Below are 14,890 nucleotides of genomic sequence, written 5' to 3' on the forward strand. Positions count from 1 at the left end.
ATAATGTTCTGAAAACTTAATTTCAAAATACATTCTATATAATAACTGCAGCTGATGTTATAGATGTCAAAAGAAAATACAAACAATCACCCAAGTCATTCAAAGAGGATGGAGCACAGGGGAGCCACAAGCTTAGCTCAGTGCTCTGCCTAGACTATGCCCCCAATATGTGAGCACCAGGGCTTCTCCACCTTCACACTGGACACTTGGGGCAAGATCATTCTTGTCGTGGATGACTGCCCTATACATTGTAGGATATTTAGCAGCATCCCTGGCCTCTATCCACTAGATGCCGGCAGCACATACCCTCCACCCCCGCCCAGTCACGACAACCAAAAGTCTCCAGGCATTGCCAAATATCCTCTGTGGAGGAAAGTATAAAACTGTCCTATCTGAGAACCATTGGTGTAAACTGACTGACCAAAAAAAAGAGAGAGACAGGTGTTTTTTAATTCTTTACTATTTTCTTGATTTTTCCTGTTAAATATCCTGATTTTTTTGTCAGAACATAATGTATTGTAGACTTGAAATTTGCTGAGAGAGTAGATCTCAAGTGTTCCCACTACATACAAAAAAATGGTAACTATGTGAGCTGATAGATATGTTAATTATCCTGATTGTAGTAATCATTTCACAATGTGTGTGTATATATATATACATTAAAACATCACCTTAAATATATACAACTCTACACCTTAGGTATGTACACTTGTACACCTTAAATTTTTGTTTGTCAATCATGCTTCAATAAAGCTGGAGGAAAACTTTTAGAACAAAAGTCAGTTCTCTGCAGTTACGCAAAGTAGAATTTGTACACTGAAGTAAGTGAAAACAATCTGAAGCTTTATCAGCTCCCTAAAGCACAGCCCATATTCTGTGCTTCCCCGACGCAAAAGTCCACAATAGTTCCCACCAAAAATAAGTTCAAATTCCTAGTCTTGCCTTTGAGACTCAACACAATTTCATACCAATCTACCTTTCTAGGCTTATCCTGAGAAGCCCCGCTTGGATCAAGTCATCCTGGAAGGTATACTGAGATACCATATGCCAGTCCCAAATCTCCAAGCCAGTAATTATGCACACTGAGATGGTGACTTCTCCTCTTGGTTGTGTATGTAGCCTTGCAACTCCACCAAGGGATAAAAGTGATTATAGAGATGATGAAATTAATTAATCATATAGTGTTAATTTTGGGGAAAGGGGCAGGTTGAATTAAGTACTGGTGTTCACAAGCTTCATAATCATTGTATTACTTTGTGTATATTTTGTTTTTTAAAGATTTTTTGAAATACTAAGCATGATCTGATATATCAAGTATATGAAGTTTATAAGCTTGAATTATAAGATTTATAAAATACTTATAAATCTACCATAAATTTATATTTATAAGGTAGAGTATGCTTTTTTAAATGCATATCTTGCACATGGAAATAGTGTGTTATGTAAAAGCATACATGATTATAATATGCAAATAAAAGGGATTTTTTTTCTATTAGGCACTCAAATTTTTCTAATGATCACGTAATACTTAAAAGTAAATAGACATTCATCTTGTTATATTCACTTTCTTCTACATGATACAGCCCAGATTTTAACTACTCATAATTACACTACAAATGCTTAATGAAATTGTCTGCTTTGAGAGGCCGGCCTGGTGGTACAGCAGCTAAGTTAGCACATCCCGCTTCGGTGGCCTGGGGTTCACAGGTTCGGATCCTGGGTGCAGACGTGGTACCACTTGGCAAGCCATGCTGTGGCAGGCATCCCACATATAAAGTAAAGGAAGATGGGCACTGATGTTAGCTCAGGGCCAGTCTACCTCAGGAAAAAAATAGGAGGCTTGGCGGCAGATGTTAGCTCAGAGCTAATCTTCCTCAAAAAAGAAAAGAAAATGTCAGCTTTGAACTAGGACTGCATTTAATCATTGTAAGAAGCTAGCAGGCATCATTTCCTAGAGATATATAAAACCTATTTTATGTAAGGCAAATGATTTGCACGAAGATGTATGCCAAGTTTAGCACTCAATCAGAATTCACAGGGTTTTGTTTTTTTTTTTTTGGAAACAGGCTTAATTATTTGATGTTATAGTTTTGGCAACCCTTGACTAAGTTAGGACTTCCTAACTTCTGAATCAGACTCCAAAATACCCAAATTTAAACAATCAGGAAGAAGCCCATTATTCTTGGATCAAATAATTTGGGGGAAAAAATCAGCTTTCAGGATTTTACGTGTAAATTAGACCTCTGCCAACTCTAAGATTCTATGTTATGTGAAGGGAAAGTTTAGAAGTTCTATTTCTCCTCTAGGAGGAGGAGAGCTTGGTTAGAACTCTGGATTTTATCTCACCTGGAACATTTGAAAAATTGAACTACTTGTCCAGAATCCGGATTCCTCATCACATCATTGTGGCATGTGCTATTTAAAAAGGGATGTCTCATTGGGGAAATGGGATGGAAATACTCCTTTTCCTATATAACAGAGATGGAAATATTTGCTCTAAAAGTGGAAGACATTCTTTAATTTTTGGCTTATTTTACTCTAGAGTTTCTCATAATTGAAATCTGTGTAGCCATTCTATTCCTTACTTTTTCCACATAAAAAGTAAAGAAACTTTACAAATTAGATGGGTAATAAAATTAGAATGAATGTGCTCCAGGCAAAAATTTTATTTTACTTGTATGGAGCACTAATTTCATTTCCAAATTTCCAGTTATTTGGAATAATTCACAATATTTCCCACTCTGATATCATTCACAAGCTCTGGGGACTAAAGAAGCCAAATATAAATTTGACAAAGAATCTTTCCTGGAACTTGAAAAACATATATTCAGCACAATAAAAAGGGACATAGCTGCAGAAGAATGAGATCAAGTCAAGAGATACAGCATATGAGAGATTTTAGATAACTTTAAAAGAATGTGACAATATTACTTCATTTAAGAAACATATACATGATTTCTCCTTTAATTGTTCTGATATAAACGATTTTGTTCATTTCAAAAGTGCATAAGTGTCAGTACCCTAAGCTACATAGAAACTGACATGGATATTATGGAAATTGCTCTTTATAAAAAATTTAAATAATTGAATATAGAATTTGGAACATATGTACTTGATTTATGTTTGCCCTGATAACAGCCTATACACCTTTCTTATCTCCTTAATATATGCGACTAAGGGCCACATTATTTGTCTCCAAAAGCAACATCTAGAAGCAATGTGCTTTAACATAATTACTAAGGAATTGCAACCATGTCTAAAGGCAAACTTTTAAGGTAAGTATTCTATTTCTAGTATTTCAAAGGCTAATCTTATGACCTTGGTTGAATAGTTCTTCTATATTCTGTTGTAATATAAGGAGTTATGTGGCTTAAGATAGGGCCATCAGGTGTGAGTTCACTAACCTCTTCGATCATCTGCAGTTTTATACAAGGCAAAATGAACACTTAAGGCAGATTTGAACAGGAAAAGCAATAACAAGGAGAAGCATAAGAGAACGGCAGAGTTAGAAAAGGAAAGGGGAAAAGTCCCACCCATTTTCTTGCGGAATGTTTTATGGATTGTTTTATGCCAATACCTGGAAGAAGGCACTGCTTCAGTGAATCTTTACTCAGCCACTCCACCTCACGCCACTTTGATACTATTCATTAATGCATTTCATGGAGCACTTTGTCCTAGATGATTTTCCTGAAGGTGCCAACTACAAAGGAAACAAACCGTCATCATCCAAGCCTCTTTGTCACACCACCTCCCTTAGGATGTCACTCTTTGCTGGCCAAACACTATTGTTACCCAAACATCTCTGATCTTACATAGAATTCATAACCTTCCTTATTCATACCTGATTCCAACTTCTACTTGTATCCTGAATGTAAGGTATATCCATAGTTTTCTTATCTCCTCTTTATGATTCCGTTTACAGCAGCCTTATCAGAAATGAAGACTAACTGTTCCCCTATCATATTCAAATTACCTTGAAAATCTAGAAACCCACCCAGTCTGCTAGGCAGATACTTGTTGATCGGTGGTAGGTGGAAGGAAGAAAGGGTAATAGAGTTAATGGGCTAGACAAGGCCCAAAAAAAGTCACAGGGAAGAATATGGAAAGTACTTGAGCCAGGAATTTTAGAGATGGAAACACCAAATGACAATAATAGATTCAAAAACAAAATCTGAGAAATACACATAAACCTAAAGCAGAGATCTCTAGAGCAGCTTGCGAAGGGCGATCGCAGCTAGTTCACATCAGTTCTGCGTTCCATGTGCCGCCATTCATGAAAACCACGCGGGTGTCTTTACTTAGCTAGAATTCGCCATACAGAAATTGTTTGGTATTCTGATATTATCCATTCTCCTCACATTTCTTGCTCATGAAAGTCAACTTTCTATGATTGTTATTTCAACTGGTTAAAGCTCTTGCCTCTCAAACTCATTGGAAACTATAATGCTAGTCTCTTCTCCTTCAGGAAATCACCCAAAAACAACTAGGAGAATGAGAAACAGAAAGTTAAGCTCCACTTTTAATAAAATTCAGAGGCTTTTATAATTCCAAAATATAATATGTTTTAGGAAGGTAGGGGTAAGCCAGAAATCACTCATATGCACTGGATTTGTAGGAAGCTTTCAAATGGTAAGGAGAGTAGAGTACATTACGGACAGTGCTATGACTGCCAATCTCAGGTAGCTGGTAAGAAATAAAAGCCAAAATAATTTACCCACACAGCTCTGTCTCATAAGTAATTTTACTTGTAGTGGAAATTTTATGGACGCCTGGAAAATCCCCTAACCCTTCTTTCACATATACCTCCTGTAATATATGGTGCGGAAAGAACTCTACTCATTTAAGGATGAGTGAAGAAAAAATAAAAAGGAATCATTGGATAAACCTCAACAAAATACCACCACAAAGTGTGTGTGTGTGTGAGAGAGAGAGAGAGAGAGAGAAGAGAGGGAGAAAGATAGGGAGGGAGGGAGGAGACTGGGAAAACAAATGGCAAAGAATACTCACAAGAAAAATATTTTCATGAAGCAGATGAAAGCAAATTTTAAAACTTAGTGAACTAATTACTTCTGTAAAACAGAAGTTCAAAGCAAAGAAGCAAGAGTTCAAGTAAGACAATCCTTATCAAAATCCCAATAATGTTTTTTTGCAGAAATAGAAAAATCCATTCCAAAATTCATATGGATTCTCAAGGGATCCTGAGTAGCCAAAACAATCTTGGAAAAGAAGAACAAAGTTGGATGTATCACACTTTCTGATTTCAAAACTTACTACAAAGTTATAGTACTAATATAAATACAGACATGTAGACCAATGAAACTGAACAGAGAGCCCAGAAATAAACCCTTACATATATAGTCAAATGATTTTCACAAATGTAGCAAGACTTTTCAATGAGGAAAGGAGTCTTTTCAACAAATGGTGTTGAGAAAACTGGGTATGCACATGTAAAAGAATGAAGTTGGACTCTTATCTTACACCATATACAAAAATCAACTCAAAATAAATCAAAGATTTAAATGTAAGAGCTAAAACTCTTAGAAGAAAATATAGTAAAAGCTTCACAACATTGAATTTGGCAATGCTTTCTTGAATATGACACCAAAAGCACAGGCAACAAAAGCAAAAATAGGTAAGATGGACTCAGCAAAACTAAAAACTTTTGTGCATCAAATGACACTATCAACACTGTGAAAAGGCACTACATAGAATAGGAGGAGTAGGTGCAAATCATTTATCTGATAAGGGATTGATATCTAGAATATATGAAGAACTCCTACAACTCAACAACAGCAACAACAACCACCAAAAAAAACAATTAAAAAATGAGTACTTGAATAGACATTTCTCCAAAGAAGATATACAAATAGCCAATAAGTGCATGAAAAGATGCTCAACATCACTAATCACTAGAGAAATGCAAATCAAAACCACAATATGATTCCACACCCATTTGGATGACTATTATCAAAATAACAGAAAATAAGAAATGTTGGCAAAGATGTGGAGAAATTGGAATATCTGGGCATTGCTGGTGGGAATGTAAAATGGTGAAGCCACTGTGGAAAATGATATGGCAATTTCTTAGAAAATTAAACATAGAATTTTCATTTGACCCAGCAGTTCCACTTCTGGGTATGTACCAAAAGAAATGAAATTAGGGACTCAAAAAGATATTTGTACAACCATGTTCATAGAAGCATTATTAATGATAGCCAAAATGTGGAAGTAATTCAAGTGTCCATCAATGGATGAATGAATACACCAAATGTAGTACATGTTTTCAATGAAATATTATTCAACCTCAAAAAAGAAGGAAATTCTTACACTTGCTACAACATGGATGAAACTTGAAGACATCATACTAAGTGAAATAAGCCAAAAGGACAAATACTGTTGATTCTACTTACATGAGGTACCCAGAGTAGTCAAATTTATAGAAACAGAAAGTAGAATAGTGGTTGCCAAGGGTTGGGGGAGAGAAGACTGGGGAGTTGTTGTTTAATGCGTATAAGTTTCAGTTCAGGAAGATGAGAAAAGTTCTGCAGATAGATGGTGGCAATGGTCGCACAACAATGTGAATGCACTTAATGCCACTGAACTATAACACTTTTAAAATAGTTAAAATTATGAATTTTATGTTATATATTTACCACAATAAAAAATATCTAGTTATAAATGATAAGAAGTTCAATAACTTTAAGCAAAAAGACAGAGGATGTCAATGCCAAGGACAGAGTTACAAATGGTCCTAGGGAATGGATTAGAAAAATCAGTGACTACAACACTGGAGACAAGCAAGAAATTCTGTTTCTCATCTCTGCCACTCTCAAGCATCTGCCTCATTCTTCTCTCTCACTAAAGTCCTATTTTTTAACTCTTCTGTTTGGGAGAACAGCAAACTGTCTAGAATCTCTTGGTCTCAGAGATTTGAGAATGGACGTATTGGCTCATATTCACCCAACCAGCTGTGAAGGCAAAGACATGTTGTGTGAACTTGACTTGTTCCACTATAATCACTTGAAGAGGCGGGGGAGAGCAGGGGCAAGGGATGGAAGGTTACCAAAGAAAGGGAAATACTGTGAGCTAGGCAGGCAACTACATGGATGTTCACTACAAGTCTCCATACATATTTAGCTTTTCCCACTTTTTCAAATTTCCCTTTTTCTCTCCCCCACCCCTTGCTCCTACTGCCACTCATTTTCTTCAAGGTTCTCATACCCTCCAAGTTAACTGACCCAGCCATACATGCCTAAAGTAAGATGCTCTGTACTGGTGATGAAGTTACCTGTCCCAGACCCCTTTCAACAAGGATTCCGCCCCACTCTCTGCAACTCGAAGCAGTTCATTTGGCTAATACAACACTCTTAATACGTGATCCTCCTGGGATGACCCTATTTTCACTTTCATGGACCTTTCTGGATATAATACCTTATTTCTCTATGCCTTTAACAAGTATTTTAAGGCAGACACTTTTCTACACACCTCAAATCACACCATGTGGAAAAAGTGACATTGGCAAGTGAGTTTGGATCAGTGGTGTTTGACAAACAATTCACAAGGCTAATTGTAGGGCCAAAAATTTATAAGTTTTTATATATATGTATATATAATTTTTACTCAAAATATTTGTCATAGTGCTATGTAAATTTCATTATTGCAGTGGAAAAATAAGACTTCAAAGTAGTAAAACATATATTATTAAATTAACTACAAAAAAATTGTTTCCATAGAAAAAAAAAACTAAAACAGTACAAATCACATAGAGGAAAGAGTTTAAGCAAATTAAAGCCACATGATGAAAGTTGAATACTAGAGAAAGAAAGAATGGTACACAGATGGTTCAAGAGCAGAACAGAATTAGCAAAACAAAATTCAGGAACACAGAGACCCAATCTATACCGCTCCCAATTTTTCAGGAAAGCTTACTGATTGAAAAGATGCCTGTCCTGAGCTGCTTAACAGCTGAGTATGGTACTGATATAACTCAGCGGTTAAGCATGTGGGCACTGGAGTCACGGTGTTGGGTTCAAATCTCACTTCTGCCTTTTAAGAAGCTATATACCATTGAGAAATTACTCGATAACCTTAAGTTCATGTTTAAACTAGGGACAATAAAGGTACCTACCACATTTGCTTGCTGGGTGGATTAAAGGGTAATACATATAAAGCACTTGCACTAAATAATATTTCAATACATTTGAAAATAGTATTGAGTCAAATATAAGGAATGACATCCTGGGTTACATTATTCTTAAGTTGGTACTAGAGTGATTTTATCAGAAAACTCCAATTTTTACTATGGATTGCTTTCCCCAAACAAGAGTAACTTCCATGCATGTGACCATGCCAGAACCTAGGGAATGATGGGTAAAATCTGCAAGACTTAATATAGGTCCATAGGGCTCTGTGGCAGTCAGGTGAATGCTACCAGGTGGCAGAGTGTGTTGGTTAGGAGCACACACTCTGGAACCGACTGCTGGGATTCGAGTCCAGGGTCTCCATCTACTATCACGTGATGTATACTTCACCTCGTTTATCAGTGTCCTCATCTATAACCTTGCACTTATAAGGCATTTGGAAGGATTACCTGACATAAAACATGTAAGAACTTAGAACAGTGCCAGACGCGTAGTAGGCAAGCAATTAGTCTTCTGCCACAAGTGACACACGCTGGCCACAGAGAGCTGCCATATTGGAGAGAGGACTGGACGAGTGTTACAGAGAGCCACCAACAATGCCATGCCAAAGATTTTCCTTTTTCACAGGAACACAGGGGGTCAATAATCTGTGATTATTACCTAATTTTCATCAATATCTTGGTGTCCCTTTCCCAAGAGATAAACGGCACTGAGGAGGAGAAAATGGAGCTCCTGGACACTTTGGATCAATGCCCCTTCGTTTAGAATTGAGATAGCTTAATTCTTTCATATCTAATTAATAATAGAGAGGACTTTGTCCTTCAGTGTACCAGATGAAGGAAGAGGGTAACGATTTGATGTCCCCCAGCCCACCATTTCTTTCACAAGAAGGCAATAAAACAGACACACACACACACACACACACACACACTCCTCTAAAGCACTCACCTTGTCACACCTCAGGCTTGCTGTGGGATGCAAAGGAATCTTTCTGTGTCTACCCCTTCAATCAATGAGCCATGCAGCTCAGGGTCCCCAGAGTCCTTGAAAGAATTCCTCTCTCAATGCAGGGCTGGAGACTACGCAATTATTATCCAATATTGCTTAGCACTGTCGAGTGGAAATGAACTAGTAGAAACTTTTTTTGACTGGTCTCTGTTTCCTCGTATCCTGAAATTTCTATCTCATTGCAGAGTAAAAGCTGGCCAAGAAAGGTGAAACATCCCTATTTGGGGAGTGGCAAAGCAACTTGGACTCAGGAAACCTGAGTTTTAGCCCCTACCCCGACTTTCACTCTGTGGCTTTGAGAATGTCACTTAACCTCTCAGAAGCAGTTTTTGGTTTTCTCACCTGAAAAAGTTGGGTGAGGAAGTCAATTCTGAGTTGATAATAAATATAGATAAATCACCTACTTGATCTTCTCACCCTGGGGATTGATAGATTTGAAAGAACACTGTCAACGGAGAAGTTTAGAGGGCCTCTCTCTGCAGCATTTTGTGTGGAAGAAATCCCCACCATCCGCTCTTTCCACATGTCCTATTCTGGGTACCTGAGGGGACTCCACTCTTCAAGGTGGCAATGAGCGAAGGCTTTCCTGGAGAGGGAGGGCTGGGCCTTGTGACCCTGACATTCAAACTCCTGCTTTCAAGGACTCGTCCGTTAGAGCTGCTATTTCTACACTGGTTCTCACAGGGAGGCACGGTTCTCACCTTACGGTTTAAGTCTTCCTTAAATTCCCTTTGGTGCAACTGAAATAAGGTCAAAGCATTTAGAAATCACTAACATCTAAGACCTAACAGGAGGAGAACAAATAGTAAACTAGATAATCCGCTTTGCTTGGTATAATTCACTCATCTTCAGCCACTTCCCCTTCTCTCAGCCTTCCTCTGTGTGACAGAGGCCATCTTAAACACCCCCAATCTGGGAGCATTCTCAAGTATGTCTGAATACCTCCAAGCTCAGATCCAAGACAGCACTACCCAGAGAAAGGCAAGAGTTCCTTCTCCCACCTCCCTATTTCCATTTTCCTGTCTGAGGACCCATGACTTCCCCAGATTATGGCCCCTGGGGACACCTGTCCCCTTCAGGGAGATGCAAATGCCATCCTAGAACCTGCCTCACCAGGAAAACTGTATCACAAACAAGTGTTCACTTAGGGAAAGGAAGAAGAAAGGGGGTGGGCTGCTGGAGGGGAGGTCGCTTCATTACAGTATCAAGCCCAATACTGCACTTTCCTATTAGGGAATTTCTAGACTGTCCCTCTAAATGAGAGGGGTTTCCTGGGTTCTCAGAAAACATCTCTATGCTGATAAGCTAGTTCACGATGCAAAAGAACACACGGGAGTCTGGTACTGTGCAGTGAAGATGGGCTTTGAGAAGCTCACCAGGCAACCACACCTCCACTAACAAGTCCATTGTTCTGTCTTTTTGGTAATACATGTTCTTCTCCAGCTGTGATTATAAAAGAAGCAGCACTAGGAGGAAAAACAACACTTCAAGCACAAAGCAGAAGTAGGAGAAAAAGATAGCAATAAATACACGTTAAAGGACTAATGGAGACTCTTTGATTCCATTAGGAGATTAAAATTTCACAAATCCTGGTTCACACTTTACCTGCCATAACTTATTCCCTAACCAAAGCAGGACAGAAGAATGATCGTAGAATATGGTAGTAGCATCTCTTTCTAAACTGCCCAAAGTTTTGAAAATCAGGATTTGCTTTTATGAAAACAAAAAATAGCTCCAACTCTGGATATGTTTTTCTACTCTAAAAATAAATTATTATGCACAAATTACATGCCAAACGTCAGAATGCATCCTAAAAAGTATATGGTAATAAGAGCAAGCAGAATACTTTAATAACTTTATTATCTGTTTTCAAAGGAAGGAGGAAAACCTCTCAGATCTCATTTTATTTTTAGTACACAAAAGGAATTTTAAAATCAGGCAACTATTTGGGGGACATTTTCTTTGCTCTTATCCTCTTCTGCCCCCTGGTGGCATCATATTTTTTTTTTAAAGATTTTATTTTTTCCTTTTTCTCCCCAAAGACCCCCAGTACATAGTTGTATATTCTTCCTTGTGGATCCTTCTAGTTGTGGCATGTGGGACGCTGCCTCAGCGTGGTCTGATGAGCAGTGCCATGTCCGCGCCCAGGATTCGAACTAACGAAACACTGGGCCGCCTGCAGCGGAGCGCGCGAACTTAACCACTCGGCCACGGGGCCAGGCCCCTGGTGGCATCGTATTTTATGTAATTTTTTCCAGCTCTATGGAGGTACTGACAAATAAAAATTGTATATATTTAAGGCATACAATGTGATGATTCGATATACATATACATTGTGAAATGATGACCATAATCAAGTCAATATATCCCTTGCTTCACAGGTACATCTTTTTTTTTATGTGATCAGAAGACAAGATCTACTCTCTTAGCAAATTTTAGATGCTCAGAACTTACTTAACTTACACCTGAAAGGTTGTACCCTTTGACCAACATCTCCCTATTTTCTCCACTCCCAGTCCCTGGTGACCACCGCTCTACTCTCTACGAGTTTGACTTTTTTTTTTGCCATTAGGAATATTTGGTTGTTATATTTCCCCTATTAGAGTAACTTTGCTGTATTTTATGCCTATTACAAACCTTAAAATCAACTTAATAAACATACTTGACTGTATGATAAAACTTTATGATCATTTTAGGACTTATATATTGGGTATTAACTTCCAACAGCTTTACCCAAAATATTTTCCCTGGAAAACTTCCAGAGAGAAACATCCCGGGAAGAGGACGTTGATGTGCTGGCCTAAGGGTTTGGAAAGAGTAGAATATCATGTCCTTCTCTTATCATTCAAAAGATATGTTACATTCTAAAGATCAATCTCACAGCAATGACGCTTTTTGTGATTTCCTAAACTTTGCAATTATATAATTTTTCCACATTGACCTGTTGGCATTCTATAAGGTATGGGAAGTGTTGGCGTGCAGGCATTGTTCCCAACCCCCTTCTTTCTTCCTGAGAATGGCTAAGAATTTCCTTCCTTGTTCTGCTTCCTTTGCCACACTCACTATTCCCCATTATATCAACTTGCAGTTACGTCATTTGAATACTTTATATCAGGTTGGCAAGGTGATGCACACTCCATACCTAGGACTCCTGGAGGCTCTCAAAATCAATCCTTGAAACCCTACTCAGCAGTGAAAGGGAATGGACACTGATGTGCACAACAACTTGGATGATCTTAAGCACATTATGCTGAATGGAAGAAAACTTCAGAAGGTCACATACTGTATGATTCCATTTGTATAACATTCTCCTGAGGACAGTTATTGAGATGGGGAGCAAATGAGTGGTGGCTGGGGATTAAGGAGGGAGGGCAAGTGTATGAATATAAGGCAGCCTGAGGGAGTTCCTTTGTGCTGATAAGAAGGATCTGTGTCCTGATTGTCACGGTGTTTACTGGAATCTGCATGTCTTAGTCCATTTGGGCAGCTCTAAGAAAATACCATAGACTGGGTGGCTTATAAACAACAAACATTTATTTTTCATAGTTCTGGAGGCTGGGAAGTCCAAGATCAAGGCACCAGTAGATTTGGTATCTGGTGAGGGCCCGTTTCCTGGTTCTTGGATGGCTGTTGTCTCTGCAACCTCTCCTGGAGGAAGGGGCGAGGGAGCTCTCTCGGGATCTTTGATAAGGGCACTGATCCCATTCATAAGGGTTCTGCCCTCATGACCTAATCACCTCGCAAAGTCCCCACCTCCTAATACCATCAGCTTGAGGATTAGGTCTCAACAAATGAATCTGGGGGACACATTCAGACCATAGCACTATACACATGATAAAATGTCCTAGAATTACACATGAAGACGGATAAGAAAATGAATGCATGTAAAAAGATCATGAAAATGGAGTAAGGTCTGTATTCTGGTTAATCGTATTGTGCCTATCAATGTCCTTGGTTCAATAAGTGCACTATAGTCATTCAAGAGGTCACCATTGGGGAAGCTAAGTAAAAGGCATATAGGAGTTCCGTGTATTACTTTACAACCTCTGTGACTCTATTTCAAAATAAAATGTTTTTTAAAATCAAAACCTTTGGTCCACACCAATGAGTTTGCTATATGAATTCCTTTAGCTTTTTCTTAATTCTTCTAGATTAAAAAAGAGAGAGACAGAAGTAGAGCATTGCATAGGAATTAGACAATATGTTGTTGTTATTCTTTGCATTAGCAATGTTAAAAGATAAACTGAGGCATATTAAAATTTTTGTGTTTATTTGAGCAAAAATCAATTCAAATCAAGCAGCATCCAAATCTAGCAGATAGAAAGGAGCTCCGAGGAGCTGAACAAAATGAAAGACTTTCGTAGGCAGAAGGGAGCTGGAACAAGGAGCTTTTACTGAGCAAGAAAGTGGGTTGGTTATTGCAGGGTCACTCTCCTGTAGGGGACGGCGGAAGTCTCTTGGGCAGCTTACTTAACTCACACGGACCATGCGATTCCTGCCTGGCGAGTCTAAGATTCCATTTCTTGGGGAGCCAAAATGGTAATTACACTAAGTCTCGGTTTGGTGATGTGGCGCTTACCATAAGCAATTCCACTGGGGCCTGTTGTCTCGTTTTCCACAGCAGATTACTCAAAGGTCATAACTATATGTTGCTCCTCTTCACTGGGAATGGAATGAGATAAAATGACCCAAATGGAATCGTTGAGAAACACACACACATACACAATACACACTTCCTCTTTCTCCAGGCTTTTTTCTTCATCTCAATAAATGCCTCTCCCCCATCACCTGGTTGCTAAGGCTAGACTTTTTGACTCCTCTTTTCCTCACTTCCTACATCCAATCTATTCCCAAGTCTTTCTGATAATACCTCCAAAATACCTCAAGTCTGCATTTAAAAAATATACAAAGGAAAATGAGAATTTAAAGGAGACTGAGACAACGCATCTGACAGATGAGAAAAAAATCAGAAGAGTGTGCAGACATAGAAGGTGGACAAAGAAGATTCCAGAAAGAGAGTGGTCAACATTGTCAAATGCTACTAAGATGTCAAGAAAAGAAGGAAGGAAACTATCCAATACATGCAGGAAAAAAAAAGAGAGCTGGGGCCAGCCTGGTGGCACAGCAGTTAAGTGCACACGTTCTGCTTTGGTGGCCCGGGTTTGCCGGTTCGGATCCCGGGTGCTGACATGGCACTGCTTGTCAAGCCATGCTTTGGTAGGCATCGAACAAATAAAAGTAGAGGAAGATGGGCATGGATGTTAGCTCAGTGCCAGTCTTCCTCAGCAAAAAAAGAGGAGGATTAGCAGCAGATGTTAGCTCAGGGCTAATCTTCCTCCAACAACAAAAAAAAAAAAAAAAAGAAGAGAGCGGATCACTTTATCCAAAGTACCTTTTACAGAGTAAGTCCAGGTGTCAATGGTATAGATGAGGATCAAGGCTGCCCCTGCCCCAGGGAGAGAAGCCCAAGGTGTCCTGCCCTACATACCCATCTATATCATCCTCCGGGAAGCATAGGACCTCTTGACTTAATCTGATCTGAGTCTTATCTAAAGTTATAGGACCACCTGATAACCAGACCCCACCTGCACTGATACCATTTGAATGATTTTTTTATATAATCTTTCCTTCGTCTTGTAAAGAGATAACTCACATACCTATGCCTTAAATTTAGCCCTACCCTCAACCCATGTTTGCAGCTCTTCACTGCCCCTGGGTCCTGTCCCCATGCTGCAGCTCTT

The sequence above is a fragment of the Equus quagga genome, chromosome 11 (assembly GCF_021613505.1).
Source record: "Equus quagga isolate Etosha38 chromosome 11, UCLA_HA_Equagga_1.0, whole genome shotgun sequence".
NCBI classification, from domain to species: domain Eukaryota; kingdom Metazoa; phylum Chordata; class Mammalia; order Perissodactyla; family Equidae; genus Equus; species Equus quagga.